The 25329-nt window shown below is 47.5% G+C and overlaps 1 long non-coding RNA gene across 1 annotated transcript; it reads left to right on the forward strand.

The window, feature by feature from the left end:
• Nucleotides 1-11705: 11705 nt before the first annotated feature.
• On the forward strand, nt 11706-14948 carry LOC122483072. The gene is made up of 2 exons (XR_006297294.1): nt 11706-14126; nt 14356-14948. It is a non-coding gene; the product is annotated as an uncharacterized LOC122483072 (long non-coding RNA).
• Nucleotides 14949-25329: the final 10381 nt, after the last annotated feature.

Raw genomic sequence — 25329 nt, forward strand, 5'->3', positions numbered from 1 at the left:
TAAATGTTCTCGGGGAAGGGCAAAGGTGGCTAGAAATCTCCCAGAGATTTCTCCTTGCCACGTTTCACAGTGCTATCCCCGAGCGGGGCTAGTCCCAGTCTTGTGAATCGAGGCAGGATCGCAGCGTCAACGGACAAGGAAAGAATAGAGCCATGGGCATGGGAGGGAGAAGTGAGAAGCCACAGAAGAGAGGGCAGATGAGTCCTTTTGGTGGTAGAGTCTGGAAAGAAGAGAAGTGCTGGCCTTTGGGGGGCCTTGGGGAACCACCCCGGACGCCCCCCCCCCCCCACGTCACCTCGTCTTCCTGCCTAAGCCTCATGCCACAGCTCCTGTCCTGGAATGTTGTCCTGAATATCTTTGCAGTAAATCTCCATGTGCTGGACAGACTCTAGATAAGCTGGGGGAAATGGCCCAGGGTTTTCCCATTTGACCTGATTAAAAATCACATGGGCAGTTTGTTAAACCTACAGATTCCTGGGTTCTTTCCCAGACCAAAGAGCGGGATCTCCAGAATGGATCAGTATGTGCACTTTTCACCAACACCCAGAGTGGGTCTTACGGCAAGTTTGGGAAACAGTGGCTTACTCTCGTCCCCCTTAATTCATCCATGAAAGACGGCTGAGTTAAGTGAGCACAGCCACACTGCTTAAAAAAGAGGGGGAAATGCCCATCTGGGGGTGCAGCCGGGCCAAAAAGGAGACTGCACAAATTTCTTAGCCCTTTTTTTCCTCCCTAGCCCCAAGGCAGGAGATTCTAACAGTTGGAGCAGTTTCCCCGAGGATGGATGTGATATCCGGGCCCCTTCCAGGACCATGAATTAACTGCTGCTGGGTTACCATCTTCAGGGGTAGGCAAGAGGAAAATTCTAACTGGAACTGGAATTTTCTAAGCCCAATCGTCACTACATATCCATTTTCCTCTGCCTCTGTGGTAATAGAATTTTCAGCTGAACAACATAACAGCCGGAATTCCAGCCTCCCTTTCAGCTTTACGTGGCCACACAACGAAACCGTGGCCAAAGGGATGTGAGTAAAAGTAACGTAGGCAACTTATGGATCAAGGCTGGTAGAAAAGGTACATACCCTGCCCTCCCCTTTCTTCCTTCTGAGGCAGAGCTGGGGCGGGGGGCGGGGCACTTTGGCCCACGTGAAGAGGGGTATAGGAAGTGCCTCCTCTTCCAGGGAAGGTCAGCCTTTTGGTCCTGGTTGGGCGTTCAACTGATTGGATGAGGCCCACCCACAATAGGAAGAGCAATCTGCTTGCCTCATTCTAGCAATGTAAATGCTAAACTCCCCTAAAAGCACAGAAACACTCAGAATAACATTTGACCAAATATTCGGGCACCCCGCGGCCCAGTCAAGTTGACGCGTAAGATTAACTGTCACCAAGGGCAATGCTGGGGATGCCAGAGCAGCCAAATCAAAAGGGCCTGGCTTTCTCTACCAGCCCTGTGGTAGGAGAGAGAAAGAAACTATTTGGTATAAGCCACTATTATTTTGGATTTTGGTACAACATTACTGCAGCTGATCCTGTATCTTAACTACAGGATCCTAGGGTAACTTTCACCCAAGAGATCTGTTCACCCCAGCTGTCCCACTTTATGGCAGGGCTCAACCGCCCCTAGAAGGTTCCGCCACATCCTCCTGTCCATCACATAAGTCCTTGTTCCCAGAGATGGGACATAGGTCCTATGGTTCATAGGTCCTTGTTCCCAGAGATGGGACATCAGAAGAAGGACTTGTTTCCCGTGGGTATATTCAGTGGCATCCCTAGCACATTCCACACTGAGAGTGGATTTTTAATTTTTTTTTAATGTTTGTTTATTTTTGAGAGACAGAGCATGAGCAGGGGAGGGGCAGAGAGAGAGGGAGACACAGAATCGGAAGCAGGCTCCAGGCTCTGAGCTGTCAGCACAGAGCCCGACACGGGGCTCGAACTCACGGACCGTGAGATCATGACCTGAGCCGAAATCGGACGCTTAACCGACCGAGCCACTCAGGCGCCCCTCAGAGTGGATTTTTTTTTAAAAAAACCTTTTCTATATTCAACAAAGTTTTTTGCAGTAATAATCATGAAATGAAACAAATAATAATAAAGTACAGAAAAGAAACACAGAGAGTAAAAATGTTCTTATATTGAACTATATATATATATACAATCAGTCCAATAAAAAAATAATAATATTTTAGGTAAATAATTTTCTAGTAATTAATAAGTGAATTTTAATAAAACCCAAACATTTGCAAATGGCTCAATTTAGGCCATACTAAAGCGTACCAACGATGTTATATTTTATCTTTCGGAATCATTCTTTACCTTTAAAACAATTAACAATTAATTTTTTTAAAGAATAATACATTTTAATTTTAAAGATATTATTTAAATTAAGCAAAATATTTCATATGTTTAAAAAAAAAGCATTGCTAAAAGGATCTAGGCCTTTTTTGTCATTGGCATCATCACTGGCTGCAGCAGTGTTGTATTCGACCAACAAGTATCTGTCAAGATATTGGTTCTGTGCCCAGTGTCATTCTAGGCATGGACCATCAGCAGTGAACAGAACAGAGATCCCTGCCTTCCTGGAGCTCAGTCGTAATGGGAGAGACTTAGGCAAACATGGGAGAGAAAACTGCTAGGAAGAAAACTAAGTCAGAGTCAGAAGGTGGATGGTGACAGGGGTGCTGTTCCTACAGGGGTCCGGGAAGTTCTCCGTGAGGAGGGCTGTAGGAGCCTTGGACCCCATTTCCTACCTCCCTGGCTCAGGGTGTTAGGCTCCCTGGAATCCAAGACCACAGGCCCTGAGCTGAGCACCTGTTACTAGGCGGGGTGCTGATTCTCCCTCCAAGTGCAACCAGAATGTTACAGGAAGTTAACAGGTGGTCCCATTGATCTCAATGCTCCAAGCCCCCAGCCGCGTGGTGTCGGGAAGGCTGGTCTTTTAGGGAGTCACGGCTATATATAGTCTTGAGACATTTCGGGGAAGTCCCAGGTGGGCACAGGGCCACTCTAGCCTTGTTCTCTGCACCTACCACCCAAGGCCCAGGGCCAGCAGCATCCCTGAGGCATCACTTCTAGGACTCCATTCTACTGTTAGTATCTTGCCACCACCAAGTCCGCTGTTACTGTAGTGAAGCCGTACGTAAGTCAGAGACTAGGAACGCGGCCCATGATTTTGCCAACACCGGGGGAGCCGAAACTCGGTACCGTCGCTCTTGCAAAGTGAAAAGGGAGTAACACAAAGAGTAACACAGCACGAAGCTGTGCACGGAGAGTAACACAAAGAGCACAAAGAGTAACACAAAGTTGGTTCCTAAAACGTTATCCAGTTAGTCAAGCAGAGATCCCACTCCCCTGGACAGAGTCAGGGGAAGGCCTCCACCGTGGCTCCCCATCCCTGGTGGCCATGCCAGGGCTCTCCCAGGCCAGAACAGGCGCTGCTCCAATGAATCACCCCCTGCTCCTACCCCAATGGCAGCTCTGACTTTGCAAGCAAGAATAATATGTCTGATCACTCAGTCGAGGGATGGCACACGGATTGAGTGGCACGAAGATTTCTGAGGTGAGTTCGTTCTGAGTGCCCCCTGTCATTCTCTCGGGTGATCTGCTTTCCTTTGGGTGTCACCCCTCCCGGTGCTCCCTCTAGCCCCCCATCCATCCGACAGGTTTGTGTCCAGGCTCCAAGAGCCAACAACGTTTGTCTCTTAATCCTATCTCTTGTATGAGAAAGAAAGGAAAATAAGAAAACGTATGTTATCTACCGGCTTCGGATTACAAAAGAAACACAGGGCAGATAAACCAGAAAGTAATGAGGTTGGTTATCTACAAGAAGTAGGAAGGAATGGGGCTACAGATGGAACATTTGTGTCTACTCAGAGGTTGACTTCATATGTTGAAACCTAATCCCCAGTGGGATGGTATTGGGAGGTGGGGCCTTTGGGAGGTGATGAGGCAATCAGGGTGGAGCCCTCATGAAGGGGACTACACAGCCAGAAGGACCCGCAGCTTATGAACCAGGAAGCAGGCTCTCACCAGACCCCAAAACCTATCGGTGCCTTGACCTTGGACTTCCAGCCTCCAGAACTGCGAGAAATGAAGTTGTATTGTTTCTAAGCCCCCTGGTCCATGGTATTCTGTTACAGCAGCCTGAGCAGACTGAGACAGATCGGGTGGAAGCATTATGGGAAGAAGTGGTACTTCTCTGAGTGTATCTTTAAAAAAAAAATTTTTTTTAATGTTTATTTAGTTTTGAGAGGGAGAGAGAGAGCAAGGGAGGGGCAGAGAGAGAGAGAGAGAGAGACACAGACTTTGAAGTAGGCTCCAGGTTCTGAGGGTCAGCATAGAGCCTGACAGAGCCTGATGCGGGGCTCGAACCCACAGACCACTAGATCATGACCTGAGCCGAAGTTGGACACTTAACCGACTGAGGCCCCCAGGTGCCCTGAGTGTATCTTTTTTAAAAAAATAGTTTGGGGGACCTGGGGGCTCAGTCAGTTGAGCGTCTGACTTCGGCTCAGGTCATGATCTCAGGTACATGAGTTCGAGCCCCGCGTCGGGCTCTGTGCCGATGGCTTAAAGCCTGGAACCTGCTTCGGATTCTGTGTCTCCCTCTCTCTCTGCCCCTCCTCCACTTGTGCTCTGACTCTCTCTCTCTCTCAAGAATAAATAGACATTAAGAGAATAATGAAATAAAAATAATTTTGACTTTTGTAACCATGTCAATAATCTACAAATTCCAAAAATGAATTAACATTCATACAGATGGGAAGAAAGGAAAGAGCGAAACCAGTGAGCCTAATTATATTTCAAGTGAGAATCATAGCCGCACTGAAGGGGGAGGAAAGAGAGAAAGAACTAATCCAAGTGACTTATGAAAATAGTTTTTTACTATTTACCCTTAACCTGGGGCAGGATAGAGTATGTGTGTGTGTTGGGGATGGCAGAGGAGGGGAGCAGGGGAACACGCACAGACAAATCCCAAGTTCTTTAGAGATTAGTTTACTGTAGTGGAATGAACTACAGGGTTCTCGCTAAGGAAAAAAAGCTATACAAATATAAAAGTGGGAAGGCAAGAAGAACCCTGTGTGAAGAGACTTGAATTATAATTCAAGTATTGGTGTGACCTCATGATTTTACAAATGTGTGCATGTGTATGAATGTTTACATGCATGTGCATAATCCAGGCCGGTGCGTATGCGTGTGCATATTTGTGTGTGTATTTGTATATTCGTGCACATATTTCCTAGCTCAACCACTGAAAGGGCCAAGAGGCAAAGATACCCCAGCAGCAATGAGCACACCCAGCCCCCAGATCTTGGTCTCTAATACCATTTTCCCTCTAAAAGGAGCCAGGACTTCTCAGAGAAGTGGCTGATTCTAGGACAAGACAAGCCTAGAACATCTTATGCCACAAAGTAAGGAACTGCTCAAGAAAAAACAACAATAAAAAATGATGGGGTATGTCACAGAACAGAGGAGCCACCATGCTGGGGCCCCCACTGGCCCAAATCTGGACAATTTGGACAACAACAAAATAATGCGCTAGAATAATGAATTATGAAAAAATGGAAATTTATGAGTCCATATCAATAATAGATATTTATTTATTTAGATGATGATAGATAGATGATAGATAGATAGACAATAGTAGATCAGCTCTTGTTTATGGTGGAATGTTGAGGACAAACCATAAATGTAGAGAGAACGTTAGAGCTGGGCGATTAGCATTTTACAACCATTGGTATAGATGGATTGAGTCGGTCAAGAATCATTAGTAGATATTAAATCTAGGAGAACATTCTGACAAGAAATGGTCTTCTCTTCCCAGACTGCTTACTAGCTGCAAAGGTGGGGGGAAATGATGGTAATTAATAGTGGAGAAATCAGGCAACACATGACTGGATGATCAAAAGTAAGATCACCTGTAAGGAACAAATGGCTGTTATGTGCCTCCAGATGGGATACCCCAAGCAACATGCAGCATCGCGTGCATTGATTTGTTCCCAAGTATGCACAACCCCAGCCTAATCAGACTGGCACACAAACACAGAATGAGAAACAGCCTATTTTTAAAATGGGGGCGGGGCACCTGGGCCGCTCAGTCGGTTGAGCGTTCAACTTCAGCTCGGGTCATGATCCCGCAGGTTGTGAGTTTGGACCCCATATGGGGTTGGGTTGGTTGCTGTCAGCCTGTCAGCGCAGAGCCGGCTTCAGATCCTCTGTCCCCGCCCCTCTGCCCCTCGCCCACGTGTGCTCTCTCAAAAAACAAATGATAATAAATAAAAATCAAAAATGGGGGCACTGTATTCTTCAAAACTGTCAATATCCTACAAGGCAAAGAAGGGCTGTGGAAAGGTTTCAGATCAAAGGAAGTTAAAGGGACGTGACAACCAAACACAATATCTGAGCCTCCCCTGGAACCTGTCCTGGAGGGGAAATGCTATTAATAGATCAGGCAGAAAAAAATTCTAATCTGGGTGATGGACCAGATAATGCCCATCTACCAAGTTGGTAAGCACACTGTGGCATGTAAGAGAGTACCCCTAGTTTCAGGAAACATATACTGAAATGTTTAGGGGTATAGAGCCATAATGCATGTAACTTACCACAAATCACAAATGGTTCAGAAAAAAAAATATGTATGACATATATACATATAAAATTATGTGTGCATGATAGATATACATATATATAAAGAGAGAGAGAAAGTACACTGTTCTTAGAACAAAGTAAACTGTAAATAATACGGTAAATCTGGGCGAAGTGTGTGTGGCTGTTCTTTGCGCTATTTTTAGTTTTGCACCTTTCGTGAGTTTGAAATTCTTTCCAAATAAAATGCTTAAAAATACCCTTATGTTTGCCTTGCACTTGACCATTTTTTGGCATGTCCATATGCTCTGGTACTTCGGATGCTCCCAGCATCCCCCTGAGGCAGGCAGGACGCGCATTGCTATTTTATTTCCCATTTTTCAGATGAGGAAGTGAAGGCACCGGGCCGCTGAGCGTCTCGCCAAGTATTACTTCCGGTGCAACGGGGGGCTCGGCCCCTCCCGTCCAGATGTCCAGCGCAGGCTTCCTCCTGTGACAACCACGCGCATTCCTCCCATCCTATCGCGATCCATTACGGTTCCTGCTACTGATCTCTCTGGGAGGTAATGAGTTTCATAATTCTGTTTCCTTGAGTTTATTACTCAGGCCTTTGAAACCCAACGCGGGAGTCTGTTTCTTCAGTGATCCCCTGGCCCCCTGTGTCCCCTCCGCTGGCATTACAGCGGCCCCTCGTGTGTTCTCTCCGGTGCTGGACACACACTGACTTCAGAACGGGTTGCACGTATTGTCGCCACTTCCGATTTGTTTCTGTTTGTCTCCCTGAAGGGCAGGGACCACGTATTGTACCTCTGACCCTCAGCCCCAAGCTCTGTGCCTGGCTCTGAATGCTTGACGAATAAATGGCTGTGGGGCTGAATGAAACCTTCTCTTATTTGACCTAAACTCACCTCAATCAAGTCTCAAAGTGAGCCTTTCATCATGGAATTGGAATTAAGTAGGATTAAAGTTAACACTGTCCTGGCTGGCACACCTCTCGGGCTCCTTCTCTCTTGTTGTTGTTGTCTTTTTGTTTATAAATGTTTATTGACTTATGGTGAGAGACAGAGACAGAGAGCGCCTGAGGGGTGGGGAGGGGCAGAAAGAGAGGGCGAGGGAGAGAGAATCCCAAGCAGCCTCCACACCCAGCGTGGTGCCCAAAGCGGGGCTTGATCCCGTGACCCTGGGATCATGACCTGAGCAGAAATCGGGAGTCAGAGGCTTAACCGACTGAGCCCCCCCAGGGCCCCTGGCCCCTTCTCTTTCTTGCAGAGGGTAGCAGATTAAGGGTGAATCCAGGCCATATGGAAGCAGGTGGGGGTTTTTCCCTAATATGGGAAGGAAGAGCTTCCTAGTGAAAGTGGTCCAGAGGGGGGTGGGAAGCGACAAGGTTAGGGGATGGAGTCGACAGAAGAGTTGAGGTCTGAGGCCGGTGAATAGGAACTTACTACTGAGTCCCAGGCTCCGCGTCAGCGGGAGGTTCAGCCCTCAGGGAAATGGGAATTTTGGTGGACCAACCTTCAACGCAGTCTAAGTGACCACCTCCCCTATGTAAGTAGCCCAGAAAATAACTAAGGAAGGGACCCTGCACACCCATCTCAGGGAACCAGACTGATATCTACCTTCCTGAGTCATCGCCCTCGGGGGCCTGGGGGCTATGATCTTCCCAGCACAGCTCCGTACAGAGCGAGCGTGAGAAGGTAGAACCTCCAAAGAAACCCCTGGATTTGAGACAAGGCTGAAATCTTATTTGAAGGGATTTGCTTTCGATTTCCTTTTTTTAAATGCATTTTTAATAACAAGCCTGTTCAATCAAAAGGGGGTATTGGACTGCTCGGAAGAGCAGCGGGATCTCCCTCAATGTAATTTGGATCCTTTCCTAAACCCACTTCCTTTGATTCTGCCAGCTCAGATCTGTCTTCAGTCGGGAACTCACAAAGCCTTGTTGTCAGTGGTGTGGAAGAAATTCAGTTAGAAGCGTCCCCAAGTACATCTCTGGACCCATCCTTGGCGGGCAGGAGGGTGAGTTCCCTTTCGCCGGATACCAACGAGCGACATCACACAGATACTTTAAATGTTAGAGCGGGACCCTGGGTCGTATGGGCCCAGCCTCTCATGGCACTGACACCCGCAAGGCTAACCTCCTGAGCCCCCCATGAGGATAGACAGGTTCCGGCTCCTGTGGCTGACCTGTCCTTCCTCTCACGGAACAGGAGGCTGGACAGGCGGCCATGACCCTGGGGCATGGCACCAACACTCCTGGTTTTCTGGACCATGGAAGAAACAATGAGCACTCAGATCTGATAGGCAAGTCTGGGGATTCTTGGCTTAAAACTCCCAAGGAAACCGGGGAGACGATAGGTACTGTTAACCGCTGGGGTTGGGCTGCTCCAAGCCAGTCTTGGCTGGGCCATGGAAGTCAGTCTAAGGTCAGAGGGCTGGGGGCCCTGGACCTCAAACCGATCTGAGTTAGTCACAGTGGTGTTGCATGGATTCTTCCAGTTCAGAAGAGGGAGGTGTGATCTAAACCTCTGTGCCCAGCAGCAGTGCCCATGTGGCAGAGTGGACACACCGCCAGGGGAAGGAGGTGGCCATGGAGCCCCACGGCACAAAGCGAGGCTGCATGGGTTGGGAGAATTTGACCAGGGCAGGAGCCTGGGTATCAGAGCTGGCCATGGCGGGTGCCCCTAAAGCCAGGGTAGAAGATGAGGCCGGAGTCATACCTAGATTGAGCCAAGTCAGCCTCCTCCCTCATTGGTACAAACATGGGTCATGTTCTTTTCAATGTTTTCCTAGAAATGTTCCAATCCTAGAAGGGTACAGATAATCTGGCAATCATATAGACCTTCTCCAGTCCGGGGACAAGGACTGAATGAGGACCTAATCTCAATTCAATGTATTCTGAACGCAGTACCCAGAAAGATCCTGTAAGAGCTCTCCTCTGTCAAACCTCCCTTGCAGTGGCTGCAAAGCCCAGGGTGTTGTGGTTGCCTGTTAGTTCTCAGACAGCATCCTCTATGGTTCCCCCCACTTTGTGGCCCCGTTCTGGCCAAGCAGGCCTTCTCCCTATTTCCCTGGCTCACCAGGCCTGCGGGTGCATGCTTGATGTTCTGTCTGGGTCTGCCTCTCCCAGATATCCCCAGGGCTCTGGCTCTCTCCTGCAGTTCTCTACTGAAGTATCATCTTCTCAGAAGGGCCTGCCCTGACCACCCTATTTTAAATTACAACACCCCACACTCCCTATGCCCCTTCCCTAGTGTAGACCTTATTTACCGTCTGATGCACTTGGTGCTTAGATGATCTGCTTATTATCGGGCTCCCCGACCAGAAAATGGAGCTCCATTGGGTTGGGATTTATGTCTGTTTCGCTCACCACTCACTCACGAGGACCCAGAATAGTGCCCGGCACAGAGGAAGTACTCTAAAAATCCGGGGAGTGCGTGAAGGTGAAATCGGTTAAGACTCCTCGCTCCTAGCTTGGCCAGCCAGGTCGGCCTGGGCCCCATACCCGACCACCTTCTAAAAGGGTTCCTCTCCCCAGGCCCCAGATTTGCTTAGCTCAGCTCCTGGTCCCCCACTCCCCTGCCTGCCCTCTGCCCTCTCCCACCACCCAGCTCAATTCTGTCCCATCCCCACCACGAGAGAGGTGCCTAACCTCAGCATTTCCCTGTTTCCCGCAGCACTGGATCCACTTGTCTCATAACAACCTTCTTTGATTGGGAGACTTTTAATTAGCAACCCAGTCCCTCACTGCCTCTCTCTTTCGGGCAAAGCAATTGACAATATCTTTAAAATATGTGTGTGTGTGTGTGTGTGTGTGTGTGTGTGTGTGTGTGTGTTGTGTATACCCCGAACCATTATACTCAGGCAAATAGCCATCAATTTGGTCACAACAGGTGGTCCTCTAGCTATAAGGGAAGTTACAAGCCTTCCCAGTACAAGCCTGCCTGCCTTGTAACCCTCAGCCATGGGCAAACCCGGCCAAAGCCTCCTCCCCACCGATCATCAGCGAGCCAACAGGGAGAAGAGCCCCTCTTCGGGCCCCTTCCCTAAATCAAAGGAACGTATGCTTTCAGAATCATAAAGTACGGGAAGGCCCCAAAGAGAGATTCAATAGACACGTGTCCCATTTTGCCAGGGCAATTCTTTCAAGGCTCGCCGATGTTAACATCCAGAGCTTGCGTCTCAACAGCCCCACACAGACTCCAGGATTTCTCAAAGCAATAGAGCAAAACAGAAACACCAGCCATCTGTCTCTTGAAATTTCCTAGGAGGGGCAACCCGTAGCTGGGAAGACACTCGAAGGCAGTTTTCAAGTCTGAGACGCATCACACTGAGTTTTGGGAGCAGAACTTTCGGGAGGCCTTCTCTCCAATGGTATGAACGTGAAGCAGGCATATTTCGCACCCACGGCCACGGCCATGGCCCCTCTACCGCCAGTGGCCACAGCTGTGGGGGGGGGGACCCCGCAGGAGCCAAACAGCCTGCAAGAACGCTGACTCGGGAGAGCGAACCCTGGCCCAGCAACGTCCGCAGTCATTCTGGGCCAAATTCAGTTGAAATGAGACACTTTTCAAAAACGATTTCTAGGTAAGTGGTGGAGAAAATAGGATCACCCCGAACACGCGGAGCAAAGAAAGGAGCAGCAGCCCCGTAAGTGTAGAGATGGGTCCTCCGCCTTCGGGCAGGGTGAGCCCAGACGCGCCTTCACGCAGAGGCATCGGCTGGGACAATGACTTGTGTGGGTTGTCATGACAATGAAATTGAAACTGGGATAAACAGTAGCCACTCCGCCAGCCGCCTAACCTCTGAGCCGACCTGTCATTACGACAGCAGCTGCCTGGGCCTCAAGCAGACGTCAGGAGATGAGCATCCCTGGGGCAGGCTTTCCTAACAGGTGGCCAAACGGGAGGCTGGAAATCAACTGGGCCCTTTTGCTCATTCTTGAGCTACCCTAGGGAATCCAGCAGCCTCCTGTTAAAGGTCCCCGGAGCCTGTAGAGGGACCACAGAGCCCAAAAAGTTCATGCAATGGGCCCACAGACCCACAGCATGCCAGCAGTAAAGGCTAAGAAATGGTACCTCATCCTAAGTGCAAAACCTCAGAAACCAGTGTTTCCTGGGAGTGGCATTTCTAAAGGCTGCTTTCAGCAAGAGCTTCCCGGCATTCCTCACCAAATGGACCGATGCAAAATTGAATTATTGTCTCTGATAGAACTTGAAAATCCCTTTGTACTTCCAAGGCAAATGCAAATGCACAGTCCTGTGGCACCTCTGTCCCACCCTCCCCACCGCCTCTGCTCGCCTCAGACTCCAGCCTAAGCCCCCACCGCATCTGCAGGAGCCGAGCACCAGGAAACAGAATCAAATATGCCCCATAGGGCTCAACTTGGCTTTAAAAAATGGTATTATTTATATTTAATAGCAGCTTCAGAAAAAGCTGCAAATCCTAGGGCATGGCAGAAATGTAAATGCTAACTGATTGTTATTCTTACGGAAACTTAGAATTCAAAAGTTTAATCAACCTCGTTAGCATAATTTGGGTGACTTCAGTCCATAACCTTACCCTGGAGTTGATTATTTATGGCGCCCTGAACAGAAGTCGAAAATTAACTTTGATTTAATGTAACAATTCCATCCCCAATATAATTCATAATGCAGATACGTTTGTCAAAAATAAATCACGTTGCTTCGCCCATCTCAGAACAGGAAACCCAGAAAGGAATAGAAACAGAATCCCTAATCTTTGGTTTCTGTAGTCGTTCTGGCTCTCCCTTCCCCTGCTCAAGTCTGTGCCTGCCCAGGGACAGGCTTTGGAGGAGGCTGAGAGCATCCGTGTGCAGAGAAATCTATGGATCAAGACAGACGGGCCCGGCGGGGAGGGGGGTGTGGGGATCTCTCGGGGTGGGTATCTTGCTTCTCTTGAGGGTTTTACCCGAGTAAGCAGCTTTTTAATAAGGCGGAATGAGAAAACATCACAGGAGGCCAGTCTGGTGAGAGGGCTGTTTGTGGAGAGCACGATCCCATGTCTTGCGTGTGTTCGAGGTGTATCTGTATACAGTTTGCTTTCACCCGTATCACTGCCTCAGTCTTCACATCGATAGATGGGGCCGATGGCAACTGAGGCCCGAGAAAGCTAAACGCCTTGTCCACATCCCGTGGCTGGTGAAAGGCGGTGCTGATCCTGGAATGCTGGTCTCCCAGCACCGTCTGTCAGCAGGTGGAGACAAAGGAGTCCAGCTAAGCAATCTGCCTCCTGGCCAAGGAAAGCAGAGTCCTTGCCCACCCCATCAAGGGACAGTAGGAGACCCCGCTCCCAGAGCAGACGGGAGAAATCCTCGCGACATCACCAGCGTAATCAATTTCCAAGAACTCAGAAGTGGCATTCGTTACGCCTGCTGGAAAACCTCAGAAAATGTAGGTTTCCCACACGTTTGGCAAAAAGCACCGTATAGAACCTCCCTAGATGATGGGGGGCATAGAACTGCCGGGATCGTCTTTATCCCCCTTCACATAAATTTACCTCTGCGATGTACCAAGCTCCCTGCCAAGAAAGAAATCTCTTTCCATGGGCAGTACCAAGGAGCCAGACTGGCGTTGCTGTGTGCTAATTCTCTGTCTGGACTGCTAAAGCCACCCAGACGTGCCAAGTTTTAGCGGCAACAGGTTTGCCTGCCAAGAACCAGCGTCCCCTGCTTCCTCTCCCACCTACAGGCCGGGCAGCGCCAGCTCCCCTTTTCCATGCCAGGCGGAGCCGATGCGATCTCACAATGGGCCGCAGAGCAGGGTGCCAGCAGCCAGAGCCTTGGCCAGTGGCTGGCAAACTCAGACTGTGCCATTTGGCTCTTTGGCTTCTGCTGTGGAAAAGAACTGGCTGAGAAGAGGTAAAAGCTTTTGGCAAAATATGAAGTTTGGGTTCTCTTGGTCCCAACCCAGCGGGGATAATCATGACCTGGCATGGCTTGTGTGTGTGTGTGTGTGTGTGTGTGTCCTCATGCGTTAATCGCATAGCTTTAACGGTTATAGAATTAAGATGAAACCAGGCCACCTGAAACTAACACAGCACTGTATGTTAACTAAGTGGAATTAAAATAAAAACTTAAAAAAAAAAAAAAGACAAAAGCAGGCCAAAAGATTCATTGTGAAACAGCACCCAGGGCCTTGGAATAAATTGTGACCAGCCCTAGATTGGGTCACCATGATGTCATAATGCATACGTGGGCACATCCACCACGGGCCAATACTCTATTGTGTCCTCCATCCATGTTCTTTCAGGTGATCTTCTCAACGATATGCAATCAGTGTTTTTATCGTCTGGACTTCAAAGACGAGAAGACTGAGGTTCAGAGCCGTTGAGTAGCTTGCCCAAGGTCACACAGCCACTTAATGACCTATTCAAGGCCCGGACCCATATCCATCCAGTTTTCCTGTTTACAGTTGCATGTATGCAGCTGTCTCCTAACCAGACCGTAAGCTCCATGACGAAAGGGTTTGGATTCCCACATCTGAAACGGTGCCAGCATCCAGGCGCAGAATAGGCTCTCGGTAAATATATATTAAGTACGTGCACGAATAAATGAACGAGCCCCACTATGACTATGTCACGGAAGCAAACGGCTTCATATCCACTCCCTACCTGAAGCCCCAGAACAGAGTAGTTAAGGACGGGGCACTGGGGTGTTACACTCCCAGGGGACAAGGGTGAGGTGAGCCTACGCTCTCTGCTCTCTGCATGGTCTGGACGACAGAGACTGCCTTCCTTACTGTCTCCTAGATATTTACTTCATCACACCCCAGTGCAAGCTTCCCGTCGGTCACACGTCTCCTTGATAGGCCCCTGCGCCGAAACGCCCCGTGCCCCTTGGCACCCATGATCATGGCGTAGGCATCCATCCTCCATCTTGCCAAACAGCTGTCACACCTTGACAGCAGATGGCCTTGGCAATCTTGGCAATCCAGCCGGACAAGTTTCTACCTGAACTTTGGCTCAGCCAGTGCCTGGATGGAGGAGTCAGAAAGGAGACCTAGAAAGGAAAGTACCTTCTGTTTTCTCATTCCCAACCGCACGGGGCTGGGGGAAAGAGATATGCTAATGGCCGTGGGGAAACACCAGTGGGAATATACCTGCTTTGGACAGATAGGAGCTAGGGTCCCCCACTCATCCCCTTGCCTCCAGGTATGCCTGCGCACAACTCACCTGCGACAGACCTGTTTTTCCACAGCCCCCAGACAGGAAGCTCTCTGATATCATATCTATCTGCCACGTTCAGTCCCTCCCCATGGGCAACGCCACATGGGTGGGGAAATCCAACGATCTGATGATTCTCTCCGGGGGCTCGGGATGAACAAGCATCAGTTCTCAGCCCAGCTTCTCAAATGTATGTGTTGCTACTGCTGCTATTTTCAAGGACCTGCTCTATTTACGCCCCACTCCTCGTTGTTCCTCCTAGGACAAGAGAACTGAATAAATAAAGAAGGCAGGCTTGGGGCGCCTGGGTGGCGCAGTCGGTTAAGCGTCCGACTTCAGCCAGGTCACGATCTCGCGGTCCGGGAGTTCGAGCCCCGCGTCGGGCTCTGGGCTGACGGCTCGGAGCCTGGAGCCTGTTTCCGATTCTGTGTCTCCCTCTCTCTCTGCCCCTCCCCCGTTCATGCTCTGTCTCTCTCTGTCCCAAAAATAAATAAACGTTGAAAAAAAAAAATTTTTTTTAAATAAAAAAAAAAAAGAAGGCAGGCTTAACCCCTCCCTTGGCAGGGATAAGAATTTGCCAGAGCCGAGTGGGAGCAGAAAGTCCACAAGACACATACCTTGGGCCCACAAAATGCTTTATATTTGGCAAAGCATTTGCTCATGTCAGCCCCGCAGTCCCTGTTACAGGTACGAACACAGAGGCGAGGCCAAGGCCACGAAGGTTGCTCTAAGCCATCTTTCGTCTCCTCGTCACCCGGGTTCTCGGTGCCTGGAGAGCAGGAGAAGAGAAACAGTGGTGCTAATGGGCTCCACCACTGGCAGCACTGCCCGCTTGGTAGAAGGCGGCCTGTCGCTGAGGCGCCCGTGTCCTGCTCTCCCTCCCCTCTGTGAGGGCCGGGGCGAATAAAGGGCCCGCGGAGCCAATCCTATGTGCCAGCTTGACTGGGCCATGTGTGCGGTGCCCAGACAGTTAGTGGAACATTATCCTGGGTGTGTCTGTGAGGATGTGTGGAGAGGATTTACCATCTGAATGGAAACATCGGCTCCTCCTGGGCCCGAAGCCCTAGCCGAAAGGCGCCGCCAGCTTCCCCGCGGCACCAGCTGGCCCACTCCAGATCTTGGGACTTGTCAGCCTCCATAATCACGTGGGCCAGCTCCTTGGTGTAATTCTCTTTCCATTTCGATGTATCTATATCTACACCTATTGGTCGTTTCTCTGGAGAATCCTGACTCACACGGAGCCCCAGACGGGCTCTGAAGGGGAAGATGGGCTCTGAACGGCAAAGCCAGGCTGGGCCGAGGCAGGCGGGGACCTCCCATCCTGGCATCCATCAAGAAAGGAAGTGTTATTAAAATAAAAAAAAAAAAAAAAAAGAAAGGAAGGAAGGAAGGGTTTTCTGCTCTCTTGCACAGACTCTTCCTCAGAACCTGCCCTTTCTCTCCTAAAGCATTTCTCCAAAAATATTCACTGATACCTGCCTTGTAGAGGTGCTGTTTTTGGAGTATATCAGTGAATGAAACAGACCAAGATCCCTGCCCTCAGGACACACAGTTCCCATTGCAGATGTAATAAGGAACTTAGATAATATATTTCAAGGGGAGAAATAGGAGGAAAAAATTAAAGATTGACTAGGGTAAGGGGGACCGGGTGTAGCGAAGTGGGGGGCAGGTGTTGTGCTGAGCAGGTGACCAAGGAGGGTCGCGGTGGGAGTGAGATGTGAGAGGTACTGAAGGAGGCAAAGGGGTCAACCAAGCAGGTATTTGGAGGAAGAGCACTCCAGGCAGGGAACAGCCAGTACAAAGGCCCTAAGAGGGGAGATGCCTGGTGGGCACAAGGTATTGGAATGAGGTCAGTGTGGCTGGCACAGTGAAGGTGAAGAGGGCAGAGGGGCAGGCAATGGGGATGATGTCACAGAGGTAGGATGGTGCAGGGCCATCAGAAAGATTTGAAAGGGAAGCCATGGCAGGGCTTCCGGCAAAGGAGGACATGATCTGCTTTGGGTTTTAAAGGGATCTCCTTGGCAATCTCTTGACCCCTTTTTGCAGGGGCGGGGGGAGGGGAGGGTCAAGGATAGAAGCAGGAAGACCAGTTGGGAAGCTCTTGCCAAAATCCAGACCAGAGATGGTGGTGGCCCTGCCCAACATGGTGTCAGTGGTCAGGTTCCAGATGGAGTCAGGTGGAGATGCCCCCCAGAGGAGAGTATGTGTTTTCTGGTCTTGAGTCCTGCTCTCTGCCCAGGGACATGCCCTAAGGTGTCCTTAGGGTCCCCTCCCACCCACCCCCCCACCCCCATCCCGGATATCCCTAGTCACAACTAGGAAGAGTCTTTTTATGAATGGAGCTGGGGAGAATGATGAGAAGGTCAAGTTCTATTCTCTTCCCCAACATCTGGAGCAGCATTAAGGGCTGATGATACTGTTCAAGTCCTAGAGCCAGGTGGGGGACAAAAAGGAAAGGGATAGTGGTCTCTTCCATAAGTATAGTCAGTGGTGTGCTGGTGAATGTTTGACAATTGGCTCTCCAGGAAAAAAAGTGTGTAATTTTATGATATGTGTGTAATTTTACTGATAAAAAAATATGTTGCATATATTTTACAAATACTAGGCACCTGGGTGGCTCAGTTGGTTATACTTCTGACTTCAACTCAGGTCATGATCTTACAGTTCATGAGTTTGAGCCCTGTGTTGGGCTTTGCACTGACAGCTCAAAGCCTGGAGCCCGCTTCTGATTCTGTCTCCCTCTCTCTCTGCCCCTTCCCTGCCTGTGTTTCTCTCTCTCTCTCTCTCTCTCTCTCTCTCTCTCTCTCTCAAAAATAAATAAAACTTTAAAACAAATACTAATAAAATACACAATAGCCTTTACTGTAAATTCTATAACCAATTGGTTCTCACAAAATGCTCCTGTTGATTTTTGGAGAACTCGTATCTGTAACCGATGTATGGTTGCAATTGACAAATGAGTGTAGTTCCCACATGAATGTTGGTTGATATTTGTATTTACATTAATGGGTAAAAAGAAAGTGAACCAGCAAAGATGTTCCTTGGGACTTCCTTCTGTACGTCAATGATGTGAACGACATCTTTGCCGCATCTGATTACTAGTCTTCAATTACTGTGAGAATATTTCCTCGATTTCTTGTGCCATTTACAATGTAATAGCTACACACCCAAAACACTTTTAAGTTAAATCTGCATTATTAAGATTTTCCCCATCACTGTTTAAGTCTAAACAAACAACAAACCGTCAAAAGAAGTCCTGACTTAAAGCATGTGCCAATTTCCATCTCGTGAATACTCCCACCCTGGCCGATTTCAAGCTACCAAGGTGACATTACTGAATGTGGACTTGGAAAGGGATTCTTAGCCATGAGCCATTATATAATATTTCCAACATACAGATACAGTTGATGTAAATAACCTCAAGCGTAAAGATAATAGTAAAATGGAGTAAAATAATTAGGAGCTAGTAATGAGTTTTGAGTATTTATTACCTTTGCGTTTAATATAGCTTATTTAATTGTAAGTTTATGTAATTTAATTTTTAATAATGGCTGTGTTTATCAACCAGCTTGCAAAATCACTGGAAGTTTAACAGTCGACCCTCGTGAGCCAATTCGAGCAGCCCTAGCGCCCCGTCGACCGTGCGGTACTTTCTCAGACATCGCCCATCTTCCCACTGAGAGATCTGCTAGCTACCTATCAAAAACTGGGGACACTGGGGCTGAGGGGGTGAGGTGAGATGCCCAAGGCACCTAGCAGCTGATGTCCTCGAGCAAGGGTGGCCTCAGGAAAAAGTAGCTGGTCTGGGGTCGGGGAGGGTGGGAGAAATGCGAGAGGGCCAGAGGAAGTTTCACACGAGGGCAGTGAGGTCAGCGAAGGTTGTGGATGAGAGGGAGTTCAAGCCTGTGCTCATGTCGCCATCACCAATTCCCCTCAAGCTGCCTGGGCTGGCCTCTTAGAACAGGATCTTGGCGGATCTTCGTGGAGAGGTAGCTGCACCCTAGTTGCATAGGCCGTGGTTGATCAACAGCTTAGCTGCAAATCACTCGCCGATCAACATAAACACCAAGTTCGTCTGCATGATGGACGATCTGCCAGCACCAGCCCCGTCAGAGTCAGTGTATGAGGATCAGGCCACAGGGAGTCAGGCAGAGTGTCTGGCTCTATCTGCCCAATGCACTAGTGTTTTACTGTCCCAGAACTTACAGAAGGGCCAAGAGAAGAGTTGAGAGGCAGGAGCTGGCAACCCAAAGATCATAGGTGCACCTGCTTGCTGGGTAGGACCTGGTTTCCCTGGGGACAGCCCTACTGTCCCCTGTAAGTCAAGCAGGGCCCTGTTTCAGCTCCCAAGTTCCTTCTCTATGCACCAGTGCCTCCAAAAGGCCCAAATGACCTTCGGGGCTCCAGAAATGAGAGTTTTGGTGGTGAGGCCGGGCCCTCCCAAGCCTCCCCAGGCCCACCCAGGTCCTGGACGTGAAGGGAGAGCGCTGTGTCACCCTGAACAGCCAGGGAGGCCGAATGGTGGCCAAAGTGCGGTCACTCAGGTTTCGCCCAGCTTAGAAGCTGAGGGCAGAGCAGGCGTCCTTGGGTTCTGGACCCTGAAACAGGTGAGGGCAGCAGAGAGAGTGTAGTCTGGGTCTGGCCGGAAAGTGGTCTACACCCTGGCTTGTAAGCACAGAAAGGAGAGCCCCCAGCCCACCGCTGTTTTTTCTGATTCCATTAGCTGTGTGACCGTGGGCAGGTTAAAAAACTTCTCTGACTTTCCAGTTTCTTCATGTTACAAGAAATGAGTTAATAATACAATAAACCCTTGGCTTCCGTGAATTTAATATTTGGCTTTTGGTTGTTATTGCTTTTCCACTATTTACTGATCTGCCTATTTGCCTGAGGAGCACCCACTCGCTGGTCCTGTTTGCCTTCCCAGAAGTCCTTGGTCTCCTGCCTCACCAGCCCTGATGAAAGCTTGGGAAGAAGGACCCAATGTCTGCTTTTAGCCCCCTGTTCCCTACGCCTCCGTCCAAAAGCTCGTTCCCCCAGGGGGACTTGGGGTCTGGGTTAAGGCTCAGAGTTGGCTCTGCTATTGAACAGTTACTGAACACAAGTAAGTGACTTGGCTTTTCTGCCTCCAGGTCCCCTTCCTGCCTCGTGGAAGATCACCTGGGACCACAGGGAGCATGCCTGCCTGGGCCTGGGGCTGGCGGTAGGGTGGGGGCGAGGGGAGGGAGCTTCTTCATCCTGCTCTCCCCCACCTGCCCACCCCACGCTCAAATTTCCTGGCCGCTAGTGACAGCTCAGCTCTAGAAAGGAGCTGAAATTAGGCCCAGCTCAGCCTTGGGCAACTCCTAGAGGGGAGAAGCAGGGGTGAGCAGCCGATAAAGGGAGGCAGACACCAACGTGGGAAGGTTAGGGGGGGAAGGAAGCGCTGATACAGCACTCACTCTGCAAATTTCTGCCATAAATCACTCTCAGGAGCAGCCTGGGAGCCCTCACAGCTGGAGGGAGAAGATTCTCGAAATCCCAGATTCTGAGCCTAAAACGTTCTCCTGGAGGGCTGGGGACCTTAGTCAGCTCTTTGCTCTCGCTGGGGGCCTCAGTTTACCCCACTGCAAAATGGGGAGCACTAGCCCCTCCTCTTAGGCCCTGTGCAGAGACAGTGTCCCCAGAAGCATTGAGGTCCCCATGCAGAGGTGTGTACATAAGCAATGGGATCGTTATTAGCAATTATCATTCCTGACAGTGTTAGTAAAATCAAAAACAAAACCAAAAAAGTCACACAGAGCTCAGGAACACGCTTGCTCTGGGGTGTGGAATAATAACTAATGTTTATGTAGCGTCTCACAGCATGAAAACCCCAGTCATGTGTATTTTTCTTATTTGATCCCCACAACGAGGCAGCAATGCAGGTAAGGCAGAGATCTTTCCCCTGGTTTTATAAACCGGGAATTTTCCATTTATAGAGGTAAAGGGGCTGCCCCAGGCCACGGAACCACGTAGTTTGGGGGAGCAAGAATGAGAACCCACGTTTTCCCTTTCCGCTGCCTCAACTGAAGACGCTGGGAAACAGGAAACAAGCTGATTCCCGGAAGGTGAAGGCACCACAGGATTTGGGGGTCCAGGTTTGGCTCCGAAAGACACCGCTTACGAGTGGTGTGGCCTCAGCTACTTCCCCAGTATAACGGGGGTAATACAAGCAGTCCCCAGCTCCTGTGGTCATTGGACGCATTAGGAGAAATAATGGATCAAAGAGCTCAGCAAATTCCCAGAACAGAGTAAGTGCTCAATTGACGTCAGCAATTGGCTTTCTCATTCCTTTGTTGTTGTTTATTTTTAAAAATTTTTTTTTAATTTTATTTTTTAATTTACATCCAAGTTAGTTAGCATATAGTGCAACAATGATTTCAGGAGTAGATTCCTTAATGCCCCTTACCCATTTAGCCCATCCCCCCTCCCACACCCCCTTCAGTAACCCTCTGTTTGTTCTCCATATTTAAGAGTCTCTTATGTCTTGTCCCCGTCCCTGTTTTTATATTATTTTTGTTTCCCTTCCCTTATGTTCACCTGTTCTGTGTCTTAAAGTTCTCACATGAGTGAAGTCATATGATATTTGTCTTTCTCTGACTAATTTCGCTTAGCGTAATGCCCTCCAGTTCCATCCACGTAGTTGCAAATGACAAGATTTTATTCTTTTTGATTGCCGAGTAATACTCCATTGTATGTATATACCACATTTTCTTTATCCATTCCTCCATCGATGGACACTTGGGCTCTTTCCATACTTTGGCTATCGTTGATAGCGCTGCTATAAACATTGGGGTGCATGTGTCCCTTTGATGGATGCTGTATCCCTTGGATAAATATCTAGTAGTGCAATTGCTAGGTCGTAGGATAGTTCTATTTTTAATTTTTTGAGGAACCCCCATACTGTTTTCCAGAGTGGCTGCACCAGCTTGCATCCCCACCATCAGTGCAAAAGAGACCCTCCTTCTCCGCATCCTCGCCAACATCTGTTGCTGCCTGAGTTGTTCATGTTAGCCATTCTGACAGGTGTGAGGTGGTATCTCATTGTGGGTTTGATTTGTATTTCCCTGATGATGAGTGATGTGGAGCATTTTTTCCTCTGTCGGTTGGCCATCTGGATGTCTTCTTGGGAGAAGTGTCTATTCATGTCTTTTGCCCATTTCTTCACTGGATTATTTGGTTTTTGGGTGTTGAGTTTGATAAGTTCTTTACAGATTTTGGATACTAACCTTTTATCTGATATGCCGTTTGCAAACATCTTCTCCCATTCTGTCGGTTGCCTTTTAGTTTTGCTGACTGTTTCCTTCGCTGTGCAGAAGCTTTTTATTTTGATGAGGTGCCAATAGTTCATTTTTGCTTTTGTTTCCCATGCTTCCAGAGATGTGTTGAGTAAGAAGTTGCTGCGGCCAAGATCAAAGAGGTTTTTGCCTGCTTTCTCCTCGAGGATTTTGATGTCTTCCTGTCTTACATTGAGGTGTTTCATCCATTTTGAGTTTATTTTTGTGTATAGTGTAAGAAAGTGGTCCAGGTTCATTCTTCTGCATGTCACTGTCCAGTTTTCCCAGCACCACTTGCTGAAGAGACTGTCTTTATTCCATTGGATAGTCTTTCCTGCTTTGTCAAAGATTAGTTGGCCATACATGTGTGGGTCCATTTCTGCATTCTCTATTCTGTTCCATTGATCTGAGTGTCTGTTCTTGTGCCAGTACCATACTGTCTTGATGATTACAGCTTTGTAGTACAGCTTGAAGTCTAGGATTGTGATGCCTCCTGCTTTGGTTTTCTTTTTCAAGATTGCTTTGGCTATTCTGGGTCTTTTCTGGTTCCATACAAATTTTAAGATTGTTTGTTCTAGCTCTGTGAAGAATGATGGTGTTATTTTGATAGGGATTGCATTGAATATGTAGATTGCTTTGGGTAGTATTGACATTTTAACAATGTTTGTTCTTCCAATCCAGGAGCATGGAATCTTTTTCCATTTTTGTGTGTCTTCTTCAATTTTCTTTCATAAGATTTCTATAGTTTTCAGTGTACAGATTTTTCACCTCTTTGGTTAGATTTATTCCTAGGTATTTTACGGTTTTTGGTGCAACTGTAAATGGGATCGATTCCTTGATTTCTCTTTCTGTCGCTTCATTGTTGGTGTATGGGAATGCAACCGATTTCCGTGCATTGATTTTATATTCTGCAACTTTGCTGAATTCATGAATCAGTCCTATCAGCTTTTTGGTGGAATCTTTTGGGTTTTCCATATAGAGTACCATGTCATCTGTGAAGAGTGAAAGTTTGACCTCCTCCTGGCCGATTTGGATGCCTTTTATTTCTTTGTGTTGTCTGATTGCAGAGGCTAAGACTTCCAATACTATGTTGAATAACAGTGGCAAGAGTGGACATCCCTGTCTTGTTCCTGACCTTACGGGGAAAACTCTCAGTTTTTCCCCATTGAGGATGATATTAGCGTTGGGTCTTTCGTATATGGCTTTTATGATCTTGAGGTATAATCCTTCTATCCCTACTTTCTTGAGGATTTTTATCAAGAAAGGATGCTGTATTTTGTCAAATGCTTTCTCTGCATCTATTGAGAGGATTATATGGTTCTCGTCCTTTCTTTTATTGATGTGGTGAATCACACTGATTGTTTTGCGGATATTGAACCAGCCCTGCACCCGAGGTATAAATCCCAGTTGGTTGTGGTGAATAATTTTTTTAATGTATTGTTGGATCTGGTTGGCTAATATCTTGTTGGGGATTTTTGCATCCATGTTCATCAGGGCAATTGGCCTATAGTTCACCGTTTTAGTGGGGTCTGTGTCTGGTTTTGGAATCAAGGTAATGCTGGCTTCATAGAAAGTGTTTGGAAGTTTTCCTTCCATTTCTATTTTTTGGAACACCTTAAAGAGAATCGGTGTTAACTCTTCCTTAAGTGTTTGGTAGAATTCCCCTGGAAAGCCATCCGGCCCTGGACTCTTGGTTCTTGAGAGATTTTTTATTACTAATTCGATTTCTTTACTGGTTATGGGTCTGTTCAAATTTTCTGTCTTCCTGTTTCAGTTTTGGAAGTTTATATGTTTCTAGGAATTTGTCCATTTCTTCCAGATTTCCCATTTTATTGGCATATAATTGCTCATAATATTCTCTTATTATTGTTTTTATTTCTGCTATGTTTGTTGTGATCTCTCCTCTTTCATTCTTGATTTTATTTATTTGGGTCCTTTCCTTTTTCTTTTTGATCAAACTGGCTAGTGGTTTATCAATTTTGTTAATTCTTTCAAAGAACCAGCTTCTGGTTTCATTGATCTGTTCTACTGTTTTTTTCTTGTTTGTTTGTTTGTTTGTTTTGGTTTGGTTTCGATAACATTAATTTCTGCTCTAATCTTTATTATTTCCTGTCTTCTGCTGGTTTTCGATTTTATTTGCTGTTCCTTTTCCAGCTCTTTAAGGCATAAGGTTAGGTTGTGTATCTGAGATCTTTCTTCCTTCTTTAGGAAGGCCTGGATTGCTATATACTTTCCTCTTATGACTGCCTTTGCTGTGTCCCAGAGGTTTTGGGTTGTGGTATTATCATTTTCATTGGTGTCCAAGAACTTTTTAATTTCCTCTTTAACTTCTTGGTTAGCCCATTCATTCTTTAATAGGGTGTTTTTTAGTCTCCAAATATTTGTTACCTTTCCAAATTTTTTCTTGTGGTTGACTTCAAGTTTCATAGCGTTGTGGTCTGAAAATATGCACGGTATGATCTTGATCTTTTTGTACTTGTTGAGGGCTGATTTGTGTCCCAGTATGTGATCTCTTCTGGAGACTGTTCCATGTGCACTGGAGAAGAATGTATATTCTTCTGCTTTAGGGTGAAATGCTCTGAATATATCTGTTAAGTCCTTCTGGTCCAGTGTGTCACTCAAAGCCATTGTTTCCTTGTTGATTTTTTGATTAGATGATCTGTTCATTGCTGTGAGTGGGGTGTTGAAGTCCCCTACTATTATGGTATTACTATCAATGAGTTTCTTTATGTTTATGATTAATTGATTTATATGTTTGGGTGCTTCACATTTGGCGCATTAATGTTTACAATTGTTGGGTCTTCCTGGTGGATAGACCCCTTGATTATGATATAATGCCCTTCTGCATCTCTTGATACAGTCTTTATTTTAAAGTCTAGATTGTCTGATATAAGTATGGCTACTCTGCCTTTCTTTTGTTGACCGTTAGCATGATAGGTGGTTCTCCATACCCTTACTTTCAATCTGAAGGTGTCTTTAGGTCTAAAGTGGGTCTCTTGTAAACAGCATATAGATGGATCTTGTTTTTTTTTTTTTATCCATTCTGTTACCCTATGTCTTTTGATTGGAGCATTTAGTCCATTGGCATTTAGAGTGAGTACTGAAAGATATGAATTTATTGCCATTATGTTGCTTGTAGAGTTGGAGTTTCTAGTGGTGTTCGCTTGTCCTTTCTAGTCTTCGTTGCTTTTGGTCTTTATTTATTTGTTTGTTTGTTTGGGTTTTTTTTTTTTTTTCATCTTTTCTCCCCTCAGAGAGTCCCCTT

The sequence above is a fragment of the Prionailurus bengalensis genome, chromosome D1 (assembly GCF_016509475.1).
Source record: "Prionailurus bengalensis isolate Pbe53 chromosome D1, Fcat_Pben_1.1_paternal_pri, whole genome shotgun sequence".
Taxonomy (NCBI): Eukaryota; Metazoa; Chordata; class Mammalia; order Carnivora; family Felidae; genus Prionailurus; species Prionailurus bengalensis.